Consider the following 24,031-nt stretch of genomic DNA (forward strand, 5'->3'; position numbering starts at 1 on the left):
AAAAAAAAAAAAAAAAAAAAAAAAAAAAAAGCATGGGATTTATCCTACTCTTAAAACTGTGGTCCACACCAACCAACAAGCACAAATGGACTGGACCTATAGCTCCCCACACATATGTAGCAGATGTGCAGCTTGATCTTCATGTGGGTCCTAAATACCTGGAGAGGGGGCTATCCCAAAAGGTGTTGCCTGTCTGTAGGATATGTTCTTCTAGCTGGGCTGCCTTGTCTGACCTCAGTGTGAGAGGATGGACCTAGACTCATAGAGACTTTAGGTGCCAGGGTAGGGGTGATACCCAGGGAGGCCCCCATATACTCAGAGGAGAAGGGGAGAGGGAAGGATTGTGGGAAGGGGTAGCTGGGAGTGGGCAGTGAACAGGTTGTAAAGTGAATAAGTAGAAAAATAAATAAATAAATAAAATAAATAGAAACTGTGGTCCAGTAGAATGTGTAGAGTTGTCAAGGCAATAGGATGTTGGTCTAAGAGCCAGTGGATGGAGTCAGTAAAACAGAATCCAGAAATAGGCACAATCGATTTTCTGTGAATGTGCCAAGTCAGCTTAATGGGTAAAGAATGCTCTCTTCAGCAAATGGCATAGAAAAAAAAAAAAAAAGGTATCCATATGGAAAATATCTCCTCAGCATTCAATCCTCTTTCTAAGTTGGCACATCTCATCATGAAATGCACACATGTGAGCGGCAGGGAGGGGTGAGATACCTAAAACGTATATTTTCCCTAGTGATAGGATTTCAGCTTCAACCAGAAGATGCCTAGATACTTCCCGATGATTATTTCAATAAACCGATGAAATGTGGGAGTCATTCATCTACCAGAACCTCCTAACCCTGTAGCCAAAAGAGTAAAATCAGACCGCTAACAAGGACCATAACCTTCCACTAGCTTGCCCCGCCATCCTCAGGACAGCCCACAGAACCACGCTGCTGAGATAATCCACTTCAGTCCTCTTCACAGATGGAGAAAATAAATGCCAAGGCAATGGGGTTATTCATTTAAAGAACAGGAAACCTCAGAGCTGGGTCTCACTGAGTAAGGCCCCATGGGGCCTCAGAGGGTCTGTGGTCACCTCGTGGTCAGCCAGGGAACCTAAAGACTGTGGACGTCTTATGGGAATTCCTTGGCATGGGCTGGGGTGGCCCAGAGGCGGGGGGGTTAGGGGGGAGACATGTAAACAATGTCATAAGGTCCCAAAGACAAACCAAAATACTGTCCCTGGGTAACCACTGAGTTACTAGGCTTGGTGACAGAACACAGGTGAGGAGTTACAGGCAGAAGCTGGGTGGCCGTAAAGCAGCTGCACTGATGACAGTCTTGATACATCCCTCACCAAGACCACACGCAGTTAGGGCAGAATTGCATGCACACAGGTGAGAGGCGTGACTGAGTACTCAGGTGAGGGTCCAGTGACCCTCCCCTTCCATGAGGGAATGTCAACAGGGCACAGGCTTCGTCTGGTTGACACCTCGAGCAGGTAGAGCTGACGTGATGAAAATGAAGGCTGCTCCACTCAGAAGACTGAGTTCTAGAACAGCAAGGCCTGGAGTAGCCCAGCCTCGCCCTCTGAGAACACATCTGGGGAGGTCCCAGCTCACATCTGTACAATGATAACCTGTTGGAGGGCAAGAAAAAAATAAAATAAAAAAGCCCTGAAGAGTAAGGAGAGGATTTGGGGAACACGTCTGGAATAAGAAGACCAGGCTTATCAGCCTTTCATCGTTAGGCTAAAATACATTTCCCTCTAACAACTTTAAACATTTTGTCTTGTTTGAACACCACTCTAGGATATTAATGCTAGGAGAATGAGTCAAAACACTAATTCCTGAATGCACTATAATCCTTTTTGGTTTTTTTGTTTTGTTTTGTTTTGGTTTTTGGTTTTTCGAGACAGGGTTTCTCTGTATAGCCCTGGCTGTCCTGGAACTCACTCTGTAGACCAGGCTGGCCTCGAACTCAGAAATCTACCTGCCTCTGCCTCCCAAGTGCTGGGATTAAAGGCGTGCACCACCACCACCCGCATAATTCTAAAAGTAAGGTTTTGCAAGTGGCCCTTTGTGAGGGGGAACATGTGCCTAAGCCCAATGCTCCAATAAGATCAGAGCCTTCAGTGTTCATTCTCACAGTGCCTGCATGGCTGTCCAGGGAAGGATGGAACCAGGAGGAAAAGGGTGGTGCAGGTTCCCAGGGGTCCCAGACACAGCCTTCCAGGGCAGCACCCAGATGGCAGCCCCATGTGGTACTTCAGAGGCCCTGGATCTTCCATAGTCACGCCGCGCAAACTAAACTCAGGCTCTGGCTCCCTTCTTCAGTGGGCAGTGCTTTATTCAAATCTCAATTACTAGCATACATTTATTAAAAAAAAAAAAAAAAAAAAAAAACTTAAAGGAAAAAATGACATTGTGACAGCAGCCATCTTCTTCTGGCCTACTTCTTAGCTGATAACACCTCATGAAGGCTTTCTTTCATTTATTTATTTATTTATTTATTGGAGACATACATGCATAATATTCAGGGGTCAGAGAACAAACTGAGAGCATCTGGTCTTTCCTCCCACCGTGTGGGACTCAGAGATTGAACTCAGGTCACTGACTTTAGTAGCAAGAGGCTTTATCCATTAAGCCTCCCCATGGGCCCAAGGTGGCTATTTTTAAGAGCCAGAAATGAACCAAAGCAAGCACTATAAAAGGTCGCCGGTGAGCTCAGGATTGCTTTCGTGACGTTCTCTTCAGCCGCCTGTTGTGGCTGCTCTTGGCCTCCTCACTGAGTGTTTCGGGTGACATTGTGATTGCAACCCTTCCCACTCACGATCCCAGAGCTTTCTTTGAAACGGAGAATGTGGAAATGTGCCAAATTATTTATAGATATATGAATAGTGAGCAAAACATTGTCATCAGCTGATCCAGGATGAGGATCCTGTACAAATGTTGTCATAGGAACACCTTGCTTCTACTGGCGCCCACATAGAGTTTGCCTATGTGGAGTAACTTCAAATACATGCAATCATTTGTGGAACCAAGATGTATTTAAAGCCAGACAGGTGTGGTGGCACACATTTGTAATTCCAGCATTTGGATAGCTGAGGTAGGAAGATCAGAAGTGCAGGGCAAGCCTTGGCTACCTTGTGAGTTCCTAGCTAAGCAATCTGCGCTACATAGTGAGATCCTGCCCCTCACTCTAAAAAAAAAAAAAAAAAAAGTATTTCACACCAGTTTAATTGTGCATATCATAGGCAACACAGAGAGGAAGAGCAGGATGTGTCTGAAACACATGCCCTATATGGCTGAGCCGATTTCTTCTTTGGAAGAACATGTGTACAGTGGGACTGACTCAATACTGGGAACCAAATAGCACCAATGGCTCACTGAGGCCATATGAAGGGCTGCTGGGCAGGGATCAGGACCCAGTTGATGTTGCATGTCTACATTGTGGCATGGGTATCTGGGTGAGTGGTTTCCCTCTGAGAAAGCCCTGAGGACAGACATAGCCAACACCTAGACATGTCAGGGCTGTGGCCCTGCTGAGCTAGTTTGTGCAGAAGGGTGTCTAAAGCGGGGAGAGAAGTGAGACACTGGCCAAGAGTTTGGTTTAGGTGACGGTTCCTGTGCTTTAAATCAGTAAGCAGGATGGGGAGATAAGAAAGTGCTGTCGTCAGTCTGGTGAAGGGCTCCATGCAAGAAGATAAAGCCTTTCGGGCTCTGTACTTCTGGAACTTGGAGGACCGGTGTGGTAATGGAGGGTGGGAGTGAGGACTCAGGAGCAAGGTAAGGGATGCGGAGGATACAGGAATCTGATCTTGGAAGCAGACAGGTCCAGAGCTGACGCTGCCCAGGGCATTAACAGGAAGGCTGAATGGAGCAAGAAGAATATCGGCACAGCTCAGGAGACCTGAGCCAAGATGGGGCTAAAGGGTCGAGTTGGGTGGGTATTTTATAAGGATGCTGCATTGAAGCTAGTCAATGACTAAGACTTGGGAGAGAAGAAAACCAAATCAGATATGAAGGATTTCAAGGACTATGGGATCCAAAGGGATGGGCTCTCACCAGGAAAAGTTTCCAAGGACGGTATTTTCAAGTTATCCTGGGACTTGAGAAGGATCTCTCTCTCTCTCTCTGCTCCTCTCCCTCCCTCACACACCCACGTACATGCACAAGCACCCTAAATTAATATTTGGCCAAGATCTATGATCTCTAGGGATTTCTGAAACAAACAGCCCCACTAGATAGAGAAATAAGGAACAACATTCCCGGTCTCCTGACCTATCCAGATCACAACCCTCATATAGGGAAAAAACGAAACAGACGAATATATAGTATACGCCCAACCCTCTAGGAAACAAAACAGCATCAAAAAGGGAAAGTGTGAAGACATTCTCCTAAGACGTTCACATTTTTCTTTTCCAGAGTGGAAAGTGACCTAAAGAGCGTAGGTCAGTCTCCCCTTTGCTGCTCAGCTCCCTCTGCTTGGCTATTGATCATATGGCACACCCCCTTCCAATCAAGAAACTCCATGGGGTTGGTGGACCCATGCCAGATCCACCCATCTTACATACAGAGATGTAGGGAGGAAGAGCAGGGAAGTCATCCAAAAACCAGAAAAAAGAGCACATCTGTGCAAGACACTTTTAAAAAGTAAAGAGGTCATTGCAAAAAAAAAAACAAAAATCAGACTCAATGATTTTTTTTATATTTCTATATTACATAGAGTTTACTATAGTGTATTCAAATTCTAACTATTATACTGAAAACTCACCTTTAAATGAATTTTCCTTTAAGTGAACTTTCCTTCCATAAGGAATGGCATTTGCTCCAGAGACAAAGGCACCCAAGACATCTTGCTGTAGCTCTTAGAGAAATCACCAACATTTTCTTAAATTTTGGGTTTATTTGTGGAAGTGCATCATTTGGGAAAGTTGTTTGGGAGGATGTGGGGAACTTTTTTGAGACAGGGTCTCATGTAGTCCAGGGTGGTCTTGAATTCCCTATGTAGCTTTAAGGATAACCTTGAATTCCTGATCCTCCCTCCTCCACCTCCCAAGTGCTAAGACTATAGGCATACGCCACAGTGATTCGAATTTTGTTTTTCTCAGTGCCAAGGCTGATTTGCATTTTTAACTCAGAAACTATGTCACCCAAGGAAATATCAGTTTTCCTACAATGAGAAAGCCACTTTGATAGTGGTCATGGCTTTTACAAAGCATACTAATCTCTCCACGATGGCAGAGATCCATTAAAATACTAAAGAGAAAGCCAGATGGATGACTTAGATCTTGATGAGCATGAAGGTCAAGGTTTGACAAGATCAGTGGCTTCAGAGAACATATCACAATGTAGACTTGAAAAACAAAAACAAGCAAACAAAAAACCCACCCATACCTCTGTCCTGGCTGCCCTCTTCCTTTTAATCAAAGGAGGTGATGTAGAATTAGCACATGAAAGGCTATAGTAAGGTGCTCAGGCAAGCTCTCCTGGATGGATCTCCTTCTGGCATCCACATTAAAAGCCACGCACTGTGTGGCACACACCCCAGAGCTTAGCCCAAAGCAGTTACTCAGCAACTACCTAGCTCATCTGCACAGCTAGAAAGCACACAGTGATACACAGGTAGATTAGTGACGAGTCGAGATCAACCTGACAGACTGCCACATTTCTCAAAAGTCATCAGTCACTCTGTTGTGCTAAAACACCCTCCATCCACCAAGTAAGAGGGATGCCTTTATTTCTGGGGAGAAAGCTTAGTTTTCAGTCCTAAGGGACGGGAAGAGGCTTCTCAAAACTCAGTGGCCACCCCCAGGCTCTCATGGCGGCATCATAGCCCTGTTCACCTTGGTACTTTAGAGACAAATGGATGCTAAAGTAATGTGTGTGTTGAATTTGTGGCCCTGATCCTATAAGTATAATGAATTTCTAATCCTCCCAAAGCTATAAACACTACAATGTGGAAACAGAGATGAATGTCAGTGACCACGAGGGTCTGAAGAATGTGTTTGTGCCACTCCAGACTCTGGGTGTGGTGCAAGCTTGCTGGGTCAGAGCTGAAAGGTCTTTGATCAGGAGAAAAACATGAAACTATGTGGTATTACAGTATATAATAATGAATAATCAAGAAGCCCTGGGTGCCTGCTGCCACTATAGTAACCTGTATTAACTAATAAGAGACCAAAATCGAAGTTGTACCAAATGATTTTGTAGTCCCACTCAATCTGTCCTTCTGGGAAATTGAAGCTCTTATAGGCTCTAGAAATAGCCCACATATCTTGTGCAAATTGGATTGTGCTTTCATATAGCTACTTAAGACTCCTCTACCAGTCTATCCACATGATCTGCGATGCAAGTTGACAATATAATTTATTACTCAAGCCAAGTTGTTTTAGAGTAAAAGGGGTACCACCAGTAATTACCAGGAGATAAGTCTGGGATCATGGTCCCCTTGTGTGAACACAGGAGAATTAATATCGCCTACCCCAGTGAACAGCCTACTGTAGCTTCTTTATCTGCTTGGTAAAAAATCTGTGTTTTCTAGGAGCAAGACAAGGGACCAGTGGCAATCAAAATGAACGCGCTGCTCTATGAACCCCACAGACCCATCTTAGGATGCAGAGGGAGCTACCAGGAGCATTTCGACTTGATGTACCAAGTGTAAAAATGGGTGGTATAAATGACTACATGGACAAGTTCTGAGAAACAGGGTTCCTCCTGCCAGGAAACCAGCCTTGGTCAAATTATCTGGGGAGAGGGAGGGAGATCTGTGTTGGGTGATATTTGAAGAAAGATCAAAGGATGAGCCAATACTTGGCAATGTGGATTCTGGTCCTCTGTCTACTGCCACCTGGATCTGTAACTTCAGGCAGCTCCCCCTCTCTCCTTCTAGAAAAATAGCACTGGGCAAACATGATGGCAGTCATTTGCTCAGTGATCCACCCATGTGTGGATTCCTTCCACCTACAAAGAAGACTCAAAGAGCAAAGACTAGGATGTTGCTGAAGTTCTGTGATACCTATTCTTGTTGTCAACTTGGCTGTATCTGCAATTAACCAAAACTCAAGTAGCTGGGTCCAGTTGTGAGGACTTCTTAACTAAATCATCTGAAGTGGAAAGAGTCACCCTGAATCCAGATCTCTTGAGGTGGGAAGACCCACCCCTAATCTGGGCCACATTTTCTTCTGGCAGCCTATAGAAAGGATATGAAAGGAGGAAGCATTTGTTCTCAGCCTGCTTGCTCTCACTCTTGAGGCAATTCTTCCACTGCCATTAGAGCCTACTTCTTCTGGATTCTGGTGTATACTGAAGACCATCTGAGACGTCCCAACTCGTGAACTGAACAACCCCTGGATGCTTGGACCTTCCACCAGAGACAGCCATTGTTGGATTGGCTGGACCACAGCCCAGTAGCTACTTTAACAAATGCCCTTTCTATATATTCATTCGATTGGCTCTGTTTCTATAGAGAGCTCTGACTAATACACATTCCAGGACCAACTTGTGGTGACTATTAAGGTAGCCCAAAAACATGATCTGGAAAAGAAAGTATCACCAAGCACAGGTTGCCTAAAACATGAAATACATAATGTTACTATACTGGTTAGACTCAGAATCCCAAGTACTAGAACGGATACATTAAGTAAGCCTAAGCTTCCGTTCGTATTTTGCTGATGCTGGCTATGTGGACTATGCTTAGGGAGGCAATTGTGCAGGTGAACTGATTCAAGGAGGAAGGCGGGGCGGGTCCTCTCAGAGTAGCTAACAGGCTGGATACAACATCTGACAGATGCTCGTTATGCAACATTACACTCGGGTTCTTTGAAGGAATGAAAATAAAGACAAGAAAGCAACCAAAACTCCGCAAGAATCTTGGCCATCCTTTACTGGCATCTCCACCCAACATCTGTTTGCTCAAGTCTACTCTGTGCCAGAAACACCGTGGGTACTCAGAGTTCTCTGCTACCCAAACTTCCTGCCTCCAGCCTCATAAGCAGTATTGAGAGACAATAGAAAGGGTTTGTGAAAGCGAGCTAAATCTTTATTAAATGATAATACATAAACAGGTAATAAGTTTTTAATACCAAATAATGCTGGTAATAAAAAGAAAAATAAAGCATGTTTAAGTAGTGAGACCAGGTTTGGTGGTATACCCCGAGATCCTAGCTGCAGGGGGCAGAGGGTATATAGGCCTGAGAACCTCAAATTGACACCAACCTGGAGTGCATAATCAATTTCAGGTCGGCCTGAGATACGAAAGAGATCAGAAAAAGCCCCGTGACGGAGACTTGTTTAATAGTCACAAGGATGCACTCCCTTCATTCATCCCAAACCACCTCAATATGTGCACATACAGAGAGAGAGAGAGAGAGAGAGAGAGAGAGAGAAAGAGAGAAAGAGAGAGAAGGGATGAGAGAGAGGGAGGGAGAGGGAGAGAGAGAAAGAGGGAGGGAGAGAGAGAGAGGGAGGGAGAGGGAGAGGGAGAAAGAAAGAGGGAGAGAGAGAGAGGAAGAAAGAGGGAGAGAGAAGGAAGGAGAGAGAGAAGGAGGGAGAGGGAGAAAGAAAGAGAGGGAGAGAGAGAGGGGGAGAGAGGAAGAGAGAGGGAGAGAGAGAGAGGGATGGAGAGGAAGAGAGAGACAGAGAGAGAGAGAGACAGAGAGAAAGAGACAGAGAGAGAAGAAAGGAGAGAGAGGGGGAGGGAGAGGGAGAGAGACAGAGAGAGAGAGAGAGGGAGGGAGAGAGAGAGAGAGAGAATACTCTAGTTGCTGTGATAAACACCATAACCAAAAGCACTTTAGGGAGGAAAGGGATTGTTTGGAGGAAAGGGATTGTTTCAGCTTGTAGTTTAAGTTTCATAATCAAAGGTGTCAAGGCAGGAATTCCAGATAAGAGCTTAAAGTAGAAACCGGTGAGGAATGCTGCTTCTTGGCCTGCTCTTCATGACTCACTCAGGCCCAGAGCTGGGAAGATAGTTCAGCAGTTAAGAGCATTAGATATTCTTCTAGTGTGTTTGATTCCTGGAGCCCATGTGGCAGGCAGTTCAAAACTATCTGTCTCTGTGACCACCAAGCACACACATGATGCACAGGCATATATGCAGTCAAAAATACTCACACACATGAAAATAAATTAAATTAAAAAATTTAAAGCCTTGGCCCACTTCCCAGGGATGACATCACCCTCAATGCACTGGACCCTCCTATATCAATTAGTAACCAAGAAAACAGCCCACAGTCAGGCTCAGGCCAGTCTGATGGGAGCAATTCCTCAACCGAGAGTCCACCTTCCAAGCACGGAGGAGGAGGAGGAGGAGGAGGAGGAGGAGGAGGAGGAGGAGGAGGAAAAGGAGGAGGAGGAAGAGGAGGAGGAGGAGGAGGAGGAGGGAAAGGAAGACAGAGATGGGAAGTTGGGAAGAGGGGAGATAGGAAAGAAGAGAGTAAGAAAACAGAAGTCTCACTCCTCAGGAGAACAAGACAGGAGGGTCATGTAAGCCCAGGAATCCAGGGTCAGTTGGGATAACACAGAAAGATCAGGGGAGAGGTCTGGGACAGATGGAGGGGAGAACTAAGTTTAACACGGTAGCAAGTTCTGGAAAAAAAAAACAATTAAATCATAAAAACAGCCACAACAACCTCTCAGGAGGCTAATACAGGAGGACTGCTACAAGTACAAGCCTGGCTATATATCAATACCCTCTCAAAAGAAAGGAAGGGAGGGAGGGAGGGAGGGAGAGAGGGAGGGAAGGAAGGAGGGAGGAAGGGAATAACAAGAACAAAATTTACTTCATCTCTGCAAAATAATATGTTTTGAAAACATTAAACTCTACTTTCTCATTTATATCTGTTGTACTAATATTAAAACATATATTGTGAAGCTACTCATATCATTATAGCAAGAATGGCTATAGGGGGCTGGAGAGGTAGTTCAACAGTTAAGAGCACTGGCTGCTCTTCCAGAGGGCTAAGTGAGGTTCAGCTCCCAGCACACACACGGAGGCTCACAACCATCTGTGACGCCAATTTTGGGGAATCCAATGCACTTCTCTGGCCTCTGTTGAATGCTATATACATTTGGTGCATTAACATACAAGCAAACAGGACCCCCACCCTGAGTCTTAAAACAAGAGGGGAGGCGTGGGGAGGCCTCGGCCGAGCCCGCCGGCCAGCCTGAGAAGCCAGGCTGGTGTTGCACAGACCTCTGGGCTTAAGTCCATCCCTTGCCCCAAGTTCTCGGTGTGTGTCCTGAGGGGCCAGCAGCACTGTGATGAAGCCAAGGCCGTGGATATCCCGCACATGGACATCGAGGCGCTTAAGAAGCTTGATAAGAACAAGAAGTTGGTGAAAAAGCTGGCCAAGAACTACGACGCGCTCTTGACCTCTGAGTCTCTAATCAAGCAGATCCCGAGGATCCTGGACCCAGACCTCAACAAGGCTGGCAAGTTCCCCTCCCTGCTGACACACAATGAAAACATGGTGGCCAAGGCGGACGAGGTCAAATCTACAATCAAGTTCCAGATGAAGAAAGTGTTGTGCCTGGCTGTTGCTGTTGGCCACATGAAGATGACCGATGATGAGCTGGTCTACAACATCCACCTGGCTGTCAATTTCTTGGTGTCCTTGCTCAAGAAAAACTGGCAAAACATCCGGGCTTTGTACATCAAGAGCACCATGGGCAAGCCCCGGCGTCTGTATTAGGGTGGTCCAATAAACCTGTGCTACCACCCAAAAAAAAAAAAAAAAAATCATACAAGCAAACAAAACACACAGTTAGACATATAATAATAATACATTTTTTTAAAAAAGCAAAGAGTATAGAGTGGAAAGTACTGCTAGAATGTAACCTGAGGACGTATCAAAAGCCACCACAGCCATCATGGTCATTCAGTCTGGTAATCCTGCAGCTAAAAATACAGTAAAGACACTATTCAAAGGTCTGCGTGCTCGGATACCTGTAGGCATCCACAGAAAATGTATCTCCAACTGAAACATGAAAGAAAATGGATAGCCTACTGTGTCTGAGTGCAGACATGCCAGGAGATGAGTGAGAAGCATTTTCTATAAAATGTAATGGCATGCATTTATGCTCATGAGAGTTTGAAAGTATAAGGCAGAGTATAAACTTGTATTTAGGGTACCAGACAACAGCTTGAATTCTGTAGCATCTTTGCATTACATATAAACTTCGTCTCCATGTTTGTATGCACACACAAACCAGGATCGTGTATCTATAGATACATATAAACCACATTCCTATGCTTGTATACCCATGTAAATGTCACCAAAATACAGGGTGTCATTTCGGGGTCCTGGAGAGACGCTGAGTTCCTCTTCATCACCCTTGTGTTTATACTCTTCCACTTACATCTGTAGTACCAGGTAAACCTTGGCATCTGGGGTCTAACACTGTATGCGCCACACAGCAGATGCTCAGGAAAGGTCACAAGTTCAAAGCAGTTAGCTCTACTACTTCGAACCCTCCACCCACTGAGTCAGGGCAGATGAGTGGCTTTTAGAAGTCAAAGTGCTCTCTCCTCCCCAAGTGACACCTGGTTGATGGGGTGTTTAGCGCTTTCTTTGTACGGCGCTTTTGTGTGCTGCTTGTACGAGCAGAACTGAACCTGCCCAAAGTCACTGCACTCATTCCATTTTCCCCTCAGAAATGTCAGAGATGATGGGTTAAAATGCCTACTTTTCTAAGGCATTCTTTTTAAAAAGACTTTAACCCTGCACTGGAAATTCTAATCACATGCATATACATAATAGGCTTCACCTTAGAACTGACAGTAAGAGGTAAACACTCTACACATGGGTCCAGGTACCTCTGACCTGACACAGACCCCTCCCTGATAGGCATAAAAGCCAACAAGCATTTCCCTGAATTAGACACTTTGCCCCAGAATAACTATATCCTATTGCAAAGCATTTTCTTTTAATTTGCAAGCTCTTCTGCTGAAACAGTAGACTTTTTCACACCCAGTGACAAGGCCTCTAAGGATCTGTGAGGCCAAAATTCTCAAAGTGAGCACATGGTCCCGAAGTGGCTGAATTGCACAGGTCACTGAGGCCTGTAAACTTGTCAGTAACTGCACCTGGAAAAAGACCGGAGAAAGAACTAACCAAGCACAGCAGGTGAGAGGGCCTCTGGACTCTCCACCCCATCCACCTTCATTCACCTCAGTCTTTATTCCACCACAGCCCATTAACAGCATTTTCCTGTTAGTCCCCCTCTTCCTCCTTAAATTCAACTGGCAAATATTGATGGCCAGACAGGGCATCACACCCTGCTAACCCCAGCACTCGGGAGATGGAAGGGAGGAATTGTAAGATGAGTCAAGTCCAGTCCAGGCTACATAGGAAGCCTCCATCAAAAGAAAGAAAGAAAGAAAGAAAGAAAGAAAGAAAGAAAGAAAGAAAGAAAGAAAGAAAGAAAGAAAGAAAGAGCGAGCAAAAAAAGAACCAGGCAGAGGTGGGGCATGCCCTTAATCCTAGCACACTCAGGACTCAAAGGCAGGCAGAGAGTTCGAGGCCAGCCTGATCTACAGAGTAATTTCCAGAACAGCCAGGGCTATGCTACACAGAGAAACCCCATCTCAAAAAAAAAAAATGGTTTTGGACAAAGTGTCACTATGTAGCTGAGAACTTGTTATATAGATGGAGATTACCCAGAACTCAGAGATCTGCCTGTCTCTGCCTCTTGAGTGCTTGGATTAAAGGTATTCACCACCACACTTGGCTTTAACTTTTCATTTATATATCCATCAGTGCTTCCTTAAAATAGTAAATCAATACTGCATTAAATATGTTATCTTATGTCAGAGGGAAGGAATTACATACACAATCAGTCTTCTTTGAAGTGGCTAATGCACTATAACATACAGAAAGCCAGCTCTCTAGAAAAATATTCCCTAATTTGCAGGATTTCCCATTTATGTGGTGTAATATTTATCCCTGCCATATTCCCTACTTAGCTACCAGAATGATGTCACTGAATACCTTCCAGAGGAGATGGTACATCCATCACACCACTGATGCTAGCTAAAGACTTCATGGAATGGTCCCAGGCTTAAAGCAGTTGCGATGGCATCAAGGAGAGATTGATGTTTATAACCTACAACATCCTTTCAGAAACTGTTTCTCACAACTGAGCTTGTTACACATTATATATCCTGCTGAGAATTACTCTTTTCAAAAAAGGTTTATTTATTTGTATGCATATGGTATGTGCCTGTGTGAGTTGGGGGAGGGGAAAGGCAGTAGAGGGACTCAATCCCCCTCCTCAGTCACCCTCTGCCTTTTCCTTTGTGGCAGGGTCTCTCCCTGAACCTGCAGCACACATCTCCTCTGTTAGGCTGGAAGCCAGCAATCCTCCTGTTTCCAACCTTCCCTCCTCCACTCAGAGCTGGGATTACAGGCGTGCACACAGCTTGTTTTACTGATGCTGGGATGGATCCTTGTGGTTGCACTGAAAACATGTCTAACCACCGCGCTGCCTCTCCAACCCAAAGAATTCATCTTAACTCTCCCCTTTCTATCTTCTCTTAAAGAATGACCTAAAACTCACTGCTCAATTCCCATGTAAACCTTATATCCCTGGAAGCACAGTCAGCTATTAGCTGCTAGCTCACATGTTCTGACCAAAGAGACCACTGTGAGCTGGAGAATCGGCACTTTGTTCAGACTCTTATGCCCAGGGAACAATACAAACACTGCTGATCTCTCTCACACCAAAGCTCTCCACAGGAAAAGTACATTCCTCTTCATCAGCATTTGCCCAAGGCAGCCTTTACTCCATGTGCCCTGTGTAGACACTCCCTCCCAGGGGAAAAATAGAATCCCACCTCAATAAAGCATGAGCATCTCTATACTAAATCCAGCCCCGCTAAGCCCCTCTCCACTCTCCAGAAAGACCTCTCCCTACTGGCTTCTTACCTCTGGTTTCACCTCTAGTACCCATTACTCACTAGCACGTGGTTTTTCTGCCTACCCAGGGTGATCTCATCACTGTCAGTCATCACTTTCACACACAGCATTTGCTCCTAACAGTGTCTCTAAACCCCTTCCACGCCAAGGACCACTTCCCAAGCATGTTCTGAAGGGATTTGGGAGCCACTGGTGTGAGGAGAACAGAAATGTTTTAGGCTGAGCTCATGAACACATTAGCACACAGTGCAGGGGACACAGGTTGATCTTGATGGCCTCTCCTCTGATTGGCTCTCATCCAAAATGAGCACCAAGATTTCTTAGTGGAACTGTCCTTCAACAGTGTCCACCCACTGTCCTCAACAGTGGCTCATGACAGCCAGACCATTTGGCTTTCCCTAATACAAGTCATCAGTCAAGTGAAAGGAAGAGAAGGCCTATTTGGTCCAAGGGCAGCCCAGAAGAGAGATGGTCACTGGTTTCTGGTCTCCCAAGCTACCCTGGTCCCTCCTTCTCAAAGTGGATCTTCACTCTGTGTGTTGACATGGGGCTGACAAGTAATTCCTTCCTTGCTTAAATGAATGAGTCCATTTCTGCTGCTTACATCTCTAACTAACCTAAATGCATCCTTGGGTGTTCAGAGGAGAAATCAAGTTAAAGCAGTAAAGATCTCTGGACCCTTCTTATTTCCTTTCTGCTCTCCCAGGGTGCCACCACAGGGTCTCTAAACCCTGGACACAGCAAGCTCTACAATAATTGCCTTCCTCATTCTTAGGGATGTAAGACATTATCTGAGGGCCCCACAGCAAACAGAATTCTCAAAGATCGACAACAACAAAAACCAGTCTCATGCAGATCTCAGTCTATTCCACATTGTGTCCACCAGCTACTCAGGGTTCTAAACTGCATCCCGTGTTGGTCGGCTGCTCACAGTTTGCCTTATGGACTCTGTATAGGGCAGGTGAGAACACGCACGTGGGAACGGAATACTTATGGAGGACCCTTTACACTCAATCAATCAATCAGCACAATGTTAACCAAGGAGACCTCAAGGGTTCTCAGAGGTGGCATCTCAGTGCAAGTCCCCCAGTTTCAGATGGAATCATGAGGAAGCAATCAGGCAAAGGGTAGACAAAGGGTGTTATGAGAGTCAGCCCCACAGGCAGCTGACCAATCCCAGTGCCCAAGGTAGGAGCAAGCAAGTTTCTTTTAAGATTCAGCATTCCACCATTCAGGAAGGATGGAGGTGAATAAGTCAGAAGCCCTGGTGAGAAAGAAAAGCTGGTTGGGAGCAGAATGTGTTTTTCTCGATTAGAAAGGAGAAATGATGGGTATCCGACATCCTATTGGTCATTCCTGTAGGTGTTTCTCAAAAGAAAAACTAGGCTCCAAGATCTGCTTAATGATAACATCAAAAAGCTGCAAGACTCACATAGAAAACCAAGTCCCACCCTGGCAGTGGAGAGCAGTTTGAGGTGAAACTGGCCAGACAGAAGCCAGCCTGAGGTCTGGAATCAGACTCAGGGTTGATATTCAAGTTCTGCCCTGAGTCCCCAAACCCTCATCCTCAGCCCCTCTTCATCTGTAAAATGAATACAGCCACCCAGGAACAGGTTTATTCCACAGAAAAAAATGAGCATGTGAAACCAACCCTTTATTAAGCTCTCAATGGGATCTTTTGAGTACACTAGACAGATAGCTCAGAGGATCACAGTGGTGAAGAGATCCGCTCGGGACCTTCGGAAAATTCCACCCCTCCCCTCCGGGAAGAGAGAGATCAAGACGTTCATAGGCACCCCTCCCCTCCAGAAGGAAAAGTTTCTTTACATTCCTCAGAAAGACCACAGGGGAAACTGACTGTTGACCACCTGCAGATAAGGGAAGCATTTGCTACCTCATTCCATAAGGACTAATCAGTTTAAAAGTCACACCATTCTGCCAATCATAGTGTGCCTAGTTGATGATACTCTATTCTGCCCCTGGAAACTGTATAAAAGCATGCCGCACAAAGGCCGCCCAGGGTCGCAGGCCTCTCCTTTGGGTGCAGAATGACCCCAACAAGTTGGAACAATAAATTCCTCTTGCTTTTGCATCGATCCCCAGTTCCATGTGGTTCACCCAGAGGGTCCCGGGTAGCTAAGGCTCCGTGGAGCCTTACAGCAGGAAAGCCCACTGCACAGATAGATGCAATATGCAAATGCTCTGTCTCCCATTGAGGCTGTTTTAAAGAGACATTGGGGGAATCTGGGGAAATGGCTCTGTTGGGAAAGTGCTCATGAATCAAGCATGAGGACCTGAGTTCAGCTCCCCAGCATCCACATAAAGGCAAAGTGTGACAGCACACCTGTGTACCCACTGCTCTGAGATGAGGGGAAAGGGGGGATTCCTGAGGGATGCTGAAGGATGCTGAGGGATGCTGAAGGATGCTGAGGGAATGGCGATCAGAGAGCCCAGTCAAATGGGGTGAGCTCCAGGTTCAGGGAGAAGATCCTAAAACAAAGTTGGAATTGATTGAGGAAGATAACCAGACATCAACCTCTGGCCTCCACACGTACATGCACAGACACACATGTGTGCACACAAAGATGTGGAAGAAACGAAAAGAAACTAGAAGAGGTGCCATGACAGGGACCTGGTCTGAGAAATGTCCCTCTGTGTCTGCATTAGCGACAGAAGGAAGCTTAGACAGGGATCAACAGTGAGAAAGACAGCCCATCTTCATAAGCTCACAAGTGGGGGAGGGGATCAGCTTTTTTCAGCCTGGTGCCTTGGGTGTTTAAGGCGCGGAGGGAGAGTAATCATAACTGAGCTTTCAGAGGGCCCCAAAATAGCACCTCACCTGCTGCCACTTTCTCTATTAATCACAAAGGGTAGTATTTACTCAACCCATGGGGAGAGGCTGGGAAAAGGAATCCAGGGGTGAAGGAATGGGCAGTATGTTAATAGTCAGGGCTCAGGTGGTTAGGTTAGCTAATATAAAAGCTTTCTCTCTCCCAGCGTTTGCTGAGGCTCTGATCTTCAGCCTCTGGGGCCAGTGTACTAATCTGAACCTCCGTCTCAGTAGACACAGTGGTGAACGGGCTTCCAGTAGGCTGAGTTTCCATTAGAGGCTGTGGTCTTTCCTGGCACACTCTTAAGAATTCACGCTTTCTCTGGTTAGGTAGCTCAGTACCTGGGAAGCATTTTTAGCTCCCAGGTTAGAGCAGGAAGAAAACCAACCTGCTGTTTCTGGCTTTGAGAAACAGTCGTTCCTTCTGCCAACGGCCACCGCCCAGTTCTGCAGCTGGTGGACCAAGAGGCATCTTTCAGGGGAGGTCCATGGGTTCAGAGACTCTCTGGACTCCCAGAGTTAGCCAGGCAAGCACACTCAGCTGAGAACCATCAGTCCCAAGACAGCTAGGCTATTGGCTATTCCTTCTTCCAACAAGAATAGAGGGCTCACAAAGTCTTTACTCTGTAGTTATTTCTCTCTATAGATGGGCCAATATCTTGCGATCTGCATTCCCAAGCCAAGGATAGATGCACAGCTGTGACTACAGCCTTCCCCAGCCACTGCCTGGCGCCAATCCTTTCCTGCATAGCAGAAGGCAGAAACTTCTGGTTGAAAAGGCTTAGGCCGATCCAGATTTTGACAGTCATTCACCATGTGACTTTGGGTTTCTTAACTTCTGTGCCATCTCTAAAAAGTTCTTATCTCATAGTGTTTCTGGAAATAAGTCTGACCATACTGAAAAAGAGCATGGCCCAGGGCAGATACGTGGTGACAGACATTCCCACCACCATATATGGCTGAACTTTGATTCAGAGCCAGCTGTAGTGTGTGTTCAGGAACCAATAAAGAATCGGAGGGACTGGTTGACAGAAACTGAGAAGCTTCACCCAGAAGCTGAAGGAAACAGATGCAGAAACCCACAGCCAATTAGGTGGAGCTCAGGGAATCGTATGGAAAAAGGGAAGGAAGGATTGAAAGAGCCAGAGGGGTCAAGGACAACACAAGAAAACCTACAGAATCAACTAACCTGGACCCTTAGAGGCTCACAGAGACTGAACTGCCAACCAGATAGCATGCATGAGACAGACTGAGGTCCCTGTCTATATGTAACAGTTGTGCAGCTGGTTCTTCATGTGGGACTTCTGAGAGCGGGAGCAGGGACTGTCTCCGACTCTTTCCTGCCTTTGGAGCTCTTTCGCCTAACTGGACAGCCTTGTCTAGCCTCAATAGAAGAAGATGCTCCCAGTCCTACAGCAGCTTGATATGCCAAGGTGGGTTGATATCCATGGGAGGTCCCCTCTTCTCTAAGGAGAAAGGGAGAGTGGCATAAGGGGAGAGGAGGTGAAAGGGAGGGACTGGGAAGAAAAGAGAGAGGAGAAGCTCTGATTGGGATGTAAAGTAAATAAATAAATTAATGAAAAAAATAATTTAGGTAACCCTAAAAAAAAACACACACACACACAAAATTAAGTCTCAGCTACACAGTCAGTTTGAGGCCAGTCAGTCTGGGATACATTAGACAATGGGGGAGGGGGGAGAAGAAGAGGAGGAAAAGGAGAAGGAGGAGGGAGAGACGGAGGGAGAGGAGGAGGAGAAGGAAAAGAAGCCGACTTCTAGCCTTCTAGCTCTCTAAACTTGCTTTTCTCAGTACATTTCTTGTCAATAATTAAAATAGCTGCAATGCCTTGATACCCACAATTCTATTTATGATGCTTATTATCTGCTTCGTTCCAACTCTCATCATTTAAGGACTTACTCATTAATTCTCCCAGAAGGAGTTTAATTTCAGCAAATGTGTTTTTGAGATATTTTGACGTCCTTGAGCTATAAAACCATAATGCGATTCATTTACTTTCTGAAAGACCCACAGGCTATTATTGTTTTTCTCCTTTTCCTCAGGTTTAGTGACGCATACTCGAAAAATAAAAGCTGTGCGTACTCGAGACACAAGGCAGAACTGCTTTATATATACATTGTAAACGTGATGATCAAATACAGCTACTTCCCATGCCTTCACCTCACCATCCCATTGTGTGTGCATCTGTGGATGTTTACTGCAAATCAGACAGCACCCCTAGTTAATGGCACCATGCTAGACCTTCCTTACACCCCCGAATTCTCCCATCTTATAAGAGAACATTCATACACTTGGACCAACATCTCCAAATTCCTGGACCTCCAGGATCCCTTGAGCACTGCTCTAATCTGTCTGTAGATTGGATATTTTTTTTATTCCACTAATATCTAAGAACACTACATTTGTCTTTTCGCATCAGGCCTTTTTCCTCCAGAATAACATCCTCCTTGTTCTTCCTATTGTCTCATGAGGATGAATTTCCTCTTCCAGGCTGAATAATACTCTTGTAAATAGATAACCATTTCTTCTTCAGCCAGCCAGCCTTGAATGATCATTTAGATTGATTCTTGACTTGTGAATAACACTCTGCAGAGTTAATATGGGGACTCAGTGGGGTGAGCCTCACCAAAAAAAAAAGGTACTGGTATTTCAAGCTTTTCAACTTTATTTAGTGGGGCAGGAGGTGTGAGAGGTACACATGCTGAGCAGCCAGAGGCTCTGTCATTTTCTACCTCATGACTTTGAGACAGGGTCTTTTACTGAAATTGTAGCTAAGCTGGTGACCAGCACCCCCAACAATCCTCGTCACTCTGCCACCCATAGGGCTGGGGTTGCAGGTGTATGGTGTGTGTGTGGGGTGTGTGTATGTGTGTGACTAGAGACCATGCCAGCTTTTTGTGTGAGTGCTGGGATCTAAACTCAGGTCCTTGTCTCACGCCCACTGAGATTCTCCTGTCTCCCCAGCCCTGTGATTCCAACGTCCACATTACAGTAAGTATGTACAAAGAGTCATGATGACCCTTCCAAGTAAATACCTTCCAACATGAGTAATCATCCAACGAGCAGCAGCCCTCGCTCATTCCTATGCTTGTTCCGTGTCTCCTAGATGCCAAGAAGAGTCTGTGTGAGCCCTGACTGCTCACTCACTACTGAAACATGACCTCCTCCAGCCTCTCTCTCCCCGTGGTCCAAACTCATCAGAGTGGCTTCTTCATGAGAGCTGTGAGAGCCGTAATCCCAGCTGGGCTCAGGAAGAGTCAGCAGCAGCCTTCCTGTCTGGATTGTCAGCAAAGTACCCAGCACCCTGGTGACCCTGAAACACTCCCAACTGAGGGTTCCCGGCATTTCAAGGGAATTTCAGAGAAGTTGATAAAAACTTGTTCCTCCTGACAGGCTTAGAAACACATTTGCCCTTGATCTGTGAATTGTACATTTGAAGACAAAAAGAGAAGAGGAAGGAGGAGGAGGAGGAGGAGGAGGAGGAGGAGGAGGAGGAGGAGGAGAAGGAAGAGGAGAAGGAGAAGGAAAAGGAAAAGGAAAAGGAGAAGAAGAAGAAGAAGAAGGAAAGATGTTTTAAACTAGAGCTAACACAGATGTGGTGGCTCAAACTGTAGCCCCAGCACTCTGCATGCCGAGAGCCAGGGGCATCCCAAAGAGTTCGAGGTGATGCAGGCTGCATGGTAGATTCCTGGCTAATGTGGGTTGCAGACTGAGTTCCTGTCTCAGATAAGAGAAAGGTGATAGATAGATAGATAGATAGATAGATAGATAGATAGATAGATAGATAGATAGACAGACAGAAAATTTGAATTAAGCAGACTAAAGTCAAATACATGCATTTGGTTAGTCTAAATATTCTAGAAAGATCCCTAAGGCTGAGAGGAAGAGTTGAATCGCTTCAATTATCTGGTAAATCTAGTCCTCAAAAGTGTGCCAACTGCAGCTTGACAGTATCCCTCTTCTCTACTCTCTTGCCCACCTGGGAGACCTTAGCATTCACAAACACTCCTCCAGTGTCTCCTGAAGCCAGGACTCCAAGCTGGCCTGAATGAACCTGTTCATCCTAAGACAGGTTGCCGAGGTATTAACAAGCTGGCCTCCCTTCAGAAGGGCCCTCTGGAACAACATAGCATCCTTATGCGGTATCCGATCTGTGATGATATCCAACTCAAACCTCAGACTGGCTCTCCTTAGTAGTCCACAGAAATTAAGTAAAGACGCCGGGCTGAACCTGTATCTAGGCAGTAGAGAACTTGCTAGAATGCAAGAGGCACAGTCCCCAGCGCTACCAAGAAGGAACGAAATGAAAACAGGATAAAACAAGAACACTATCGGCTCAAATGAATCCATTCACTCAGTAAGCCTTTATTAAGCTCCAGCAACGTCTGTAGTACTTAGAGATGTTTGGGGAGGGATCTATTTTTATTTTCCAACTGACCATCCACAAGGCCCTGGATGAATAGATACATCTTATTTCTTTATGTAATTAACAAGCAAGCACAAAGAATTGGGTTCCAAAAACCAAAAACAATTCTAAATCTACCTCAAGCCTTTATTCTTCCAGAGTTAGGAACAAATAAAACTATTGCAATCCTTCCCTAAGGCTGTCCAAGGCTGAGAAAAAGGCTATAGTATTTGTAGTTCAAATTCAACAACATATCATCTGGAAAGACAATATAACAAATGGATCAGAAACTAAGTATATTACCCATTCCTATAATGCCAGCACTGATCTGCTGAGGCCAGAGGATGATCAGTTTGAAGCAAGCCAAAGTTACACAGTAAGACTCTGTTAGGGTGAGGACATACCTCTAAAACATGTGTTACAAAATTAGCTGTTTATTGAAGATACTCGTTTCTCCACATCTGAAACTTTGTCCCCAAGAATGTGGTGACCTGGATACCATTGACATTAGTGGTCATAAGTCCACAGCATCCAGAGCTGGTGGCCACCAATGAAGGACCCCTCTACTTGGTGCAGAGGTGCCTCTGTTCCAAAGTGAAACCTAGGTGTGTCTTTTTGCCCAGAGACAGGTAGAGGGATGTCCTTTAAAAGTCTTTGAAGCTAGACTTTAGCAAGCACTGAAAACAGGTGTGACTCAACAGAACAGGGTTGAGGAGATGGCTCAGCAGGCTGAGGCCTTACTACACAAGCAATGAAGACCTGAGTTCAAATCACCAGCACCCACACAAAAGTCAAGTATGCCTACACAATCCTGTACCCAAAAACTGATGAGCTTCAGGTTTGTACCGTTCAACCTCCTTCTCTGTACACATGCTCAGAGAAAATGTAGGGAAGCGGCACAGGAGTAGAGTCCTCAGCCATTAATCTTTCTGAAATCAAGTAAGTTTATACTCCTTTCAATACTTACTATAGGGTCACCTACAAATTACTACAAATTCCAAAAACAAATTTCTGAAGTGCTCCACTAACAAGACCACATGTGCTAAAAAAAAAAAAAAAAAAAACACGGTGACTTGCTCCCAGCCACTCAGCAGCTGACCCCCCTGGCTCCACATGTTCACATTCATAATTCAGCTATTATATAGAACAGAGTCCATGACCTACTTGAGCCCCACTGTGATCTAAATATTTCTAATTTGCAGTCTGATCACAAAATGGGAACTGGGGAACTGGATCGGGGCCAGCAATCTGGTACGACCTTGAGTAAGCCGGTGCCTCCCCAGTGTTGTCTGTCCCTGAGAGCCCATCTCCATGACCGTCTCTTCAAGTGATTACTAAGCAAGTCTGCTGAAAGTTACCTGAGGGTCCCCAGAAGCAGCAGCGTTTCTGACTGATCTGATGCTGTGTGAAAGCAGCCTTACCTCCGTGGGAAGACAATGACCTAAAGGCTCTCCCTGTGGCCCCACCAGAGTAGAGGTCTTATAGCCTCTACCATGCCTGGCTGCAATATGGTGGACATATACACACATACAGAATATAGGACACTATATTCCGTCATGCTATGTGGTGTGCGCTGCTATTTTATAATATTATAGACTCAACTGTTACTTTATGTCGGCCCCACACTCCCCTTAAACCTGAGCCTAGGCTCTGACCTATCGCTAGAGTGGCTGACAGATTCAAGTGGCTGACAGCCTTCATGTATTTATTTCAAGCGATTGTAAAAGTACCCTTCAGTGATGGCACACTTGATCTCTCTTATTTATATCACCTGGATCTCTTCTTTAGCCTGGCATAAAGGAGCTTTCATCACTGTAGGCTGTAACAGAAACTTTATTCACCTGTAGTAATTGCTGTCTCTGAGGCTTACTGCCTCCATCTGTTAACCTAGGCCTAGTTCTGGGAGCTTCTAGCCTCCATACAATCTAATCTAAGCCTATATTGTTTTCAGTCTCTGAGACTTACTGCTGAATAAGCTCACCCCTTCCTAGTTCTTTCTGAACTCTATCTAGCTGACTCAACTCAGCTGTCCTGGCTCAAATTCCAGTCCAAGCTGACTGATTCAATCTGGCTTCTCTCTCTCAGCCTTTCCTGAATTGCTCTGCTTAACCTTATACTAATCCTAGCAATCTATTCTAGTCTTCTGGCTCCTTCACATTCTCTGGCTCATTCTGTCTTCACCTGTGTCTAGCTTGTTCTCTCTCTCTCTCTCTCTGCAACCTGTCTCTTTACAACTGTCCCAGTAAAATTGCCTCTTCTTTTTTTTCTCTCTACACTGACCCTTTAAGTAGCTTCCTTTTCCTCTCTTCTTGAGAGAGTTGGGCACATCCTACTCTGTCAAATCTCTCTCTGATTGGTCACTCTGCCTGACATTCAATTAGACATCACTTTCAAACATGATGCTTCCTTCTACCAACTAACTTTACCTTCATTGTTTGAGATTAAAGATATATGCTAAGGGTGTGTCTGTATTCCAGCCAGAGGAATTAAAGGTGTATGCTAAGAGCTGAACCACACAACTAGAAACAGGTTTCCAGTAAATAATATAATCTCAGGGTTCACAGTGTGATCAGAAGACTGTGTGCAGACAGGAAGGTAATGAAATCAGTACCATCACGTCACCCTAACACAGTGGTCCTCAACCTGTGAGTCCTAGGGGTGGCATATCACATACCCTGCATGTCAGATATTTACATTACAATTCATAACAGTACCAAAACTACAGTTATGAATTAGCAATGAAGTAATTTTATGGTTGGGAGTCACCGCAACCTGGGGAGCTATATTGAAGGGTAGCAGACCTAGGAAGGTTGACAACCACATTCTCTCTCTTTCTCTCTCTCTCTCTCTCTCTCTCTCTCTCTCTCT

At 45.3% G+C, this 24,031-nt stretch overlaps 1 protein-coding gene and 1 pseudogene across 1 annotated transcript in view; one reads left to right on the forward strand and one right to left on the reverse strand.

The window, feature by feature from the left end:
- The window catches only part of Dner (delta/notch like EGF repeat containing), a 290,910-nt gene that overhangs the window by 222,957 nt on the left and 43,922 nt on the right, over positions 1-24,031 (reverse strand). The gene's annotated exons all lie outside the window — the stretch shown is intronic.
- Positions 10,102-10,684, forward strand: LOC116088666 (annotated as a pseudogene).

This window comes from Mastomys coucha, unplaced genomic scaffold (genome assembly GCF_008632895.1).
Source record: "Mastomys coucha isolate ucsf_1 unplaced genomic scaffold, UCSF_Mcou_1 pScaffold14, whole genome shotgun sequence".
NCBI lineage: Eukaryota > Metazoa > Chordata > Mammalia > Rodentia > Muridae > Mastomys > Mastomys coucha.